Source organism: Contarinia nasturtii, unplaced genomic scaffold (assembly GCF_009176525.2).
Source record: "Contarinia nasturtii isolate CC-2019 unplaced genomic scaffold, AAFC_CNas_1.1 Cnas_scaffold_6551, whole genome shotgun sequence".
NCBI lineage: Eukaryota > Metazoa > Arthropoda > Insecta > Diptera > Cecidomyiidae > Contarinia > Contarinia nasturtii.
The window spans coordinates 1-2,025 of NW_022203805.1; the positions used below are offsets into that span (position 1 = coordinate 1).

The window sequence follows — 2,025 nt, forward strand, 5'->3', positions numbered from 1 at the left end:
AAAAAGATAAAGCACACATCGAGCAATTAAAGGCCTATCTTTGTTATTTCCATTTAAATTTAGCAAAAGATGGCATGAATACAAAAGTTGAACAAGTAGAAGTTCGCTTCGCTCGCTCATCATATTGATTCGAACACTGAGCGTGTATGTAGATTTTGTTAGTGTAATTTGGTTAGTTCGAACTCTCACCGCTTCAATTTTTAATTCAAATCAAATGCATTCGAGTGCGGCGCTGCTTGCATGTTCTTATTCTTACGCACAGTGTTCGTATTGATTATTTATGTTTTGTTTTTGTTTTATAGTTTAGCGCTACATGAAATGAACCGCTTAGAATAAAAGTAGATAATGGTAGAAAGTTAAAAAAAATCTCAATCATAAAGTTCTGTGAAAATAATACTCAATCAAGAAAAAATTAAAAATAAAAGTCGATCAAAAAATGAGTAAAAATAATACTCAATCAAGGGAAAAAGTGAAAATAAAAGTCGATCATAAATTATATTTTCATTATAATCTCACTCATTTCGAAAAATTCGATCATAAAATGAGTAAAAATAATACTCAATCAAGAGAAAAAGTGAAAATAAAAGTCAATCATAAAATGAGTGAAAATAAAAAGCAAACACAATTTATGATCGATTTTTATTTTCACTTTTTTTCTTGATTGAGTATTATTTTCATAGCACTTTATGATTGAGATTTTTTTTAACTTTCTACCATTATCTACTTTTATTCTAAGCGGTTCAAATGTAGATTAGTTTTAAGTTTCATTTGTGAAGAGCCGAAAATCATCGAATTAAAGAGACAAAATTGAAATTCATCGTGGTGAATATATTTATTTTTCTGAGCAAGCTCAGGACCGTTTCACTGGCGAATTTCGAATATTATTTGATTTGACGTTTATTTTTTTCTCATATATCTCAAAAACTAACAACTACTCGCTCTAAAGATACATTCAGGCTGTGTGTTCGGTATGATTTCAGCAGGCACTGATATTTCTAGCGGGATATCAAAGTGAGTGCATTTATTACTATGTACTATGTTACGTATAAAAAAGAGAATAAACATATATTTTCGTAAGGGATTTAGTTAGTTAATAATCAAAAAAAATTCTATGTGAATGTATTTTTTTAATCGTACACAAAAAATATTACATAACTGATTAAGAAACGGATGTTTAGATTATATCAAACGAATTTTATTTGCGTTGATCAATATATATCCCCATGAAATTGACAATGTCCATCATGTACGAATTCGTAGTCTAAAAATAGTGGGAAAAAAATATATTATATATTTTACGTATGATTCCAGATTGAATGTTGATAATGTTATCATCTCATCTCACCTCCACCTCTACCATTCTCTCTGGCCATTTCTGTATATGTAGGAAAATTTTGATAATTTCGACTTCTCCTATCTCGTGCACAGATTGTTCCTTGAGAAAGTCCAAAAAGACATGCAATAAGAGCAAAAATCACAAGAAGGTATTTCATTTTCGTGAACTTTTCAACAGACGGAGTGTTACAAACAGACTATTGCCGGTGGTGCATTGAATCGCTGTATTTATAGTGATTGGTGGTTGTTAGAAATTGACGTGGACTATTTTCATGGAATATTTGCAAATTATTAATCAATTAAACAAAAATGATTATATAATAAATGTACAGAAATGATAACATGAACGAGTCGCTTTTGAGCTTGACAACATATTTATTGAGTAAATGTTGTCGTATGTATGACTATTTATGACTTTGTTGTATCAGATTACTTAGCTTTATTTTTACTTGTTACAATTATAATTTGAATGCGTATGAGATAAATTTATAGAGCTGGCTAAATTTTATTTTATTTGTAAATATGGATGACTACAATAAATGTGTAAAATGGCTCAATTGATGCGCCAAATTTTTGATGCCTAGTTTTTACTTTTCCGCACACATAGTGTAAGGTGAAAAGTATTGTAATCGGTCAAAATTTTGAAAACTTCAGAAACATGTTTTCTGGACGTTTCTGAGGTCAGCGAAC

General features: G+C 29.7%; 1 long non-coding RNA gene across 1 annotated transcript; it reads right to left on the reverse strand.

Annotated features, from left to right (window-relative positions):
* Nucleotides 1-1,107: 1,107 nt before the first annotated feature.
* LOC116351899 lies at nucleotides 1,108-1,527 on the reverse strand. Its single transcript, XR_004202226.1, has 2 exons — nucleotides 1,346-1,527; nucleotides 1,108-1,261 (listed from the first exon to the last, which is right to left on the reverse strand). It is a non-coding gene; the product is annotated as an uncharacterized LOC116351899 (long non-coding RNA).
* Between the last annotated feature and the right edge of the window lie 498 nt (nucleotides 1,528-2,025).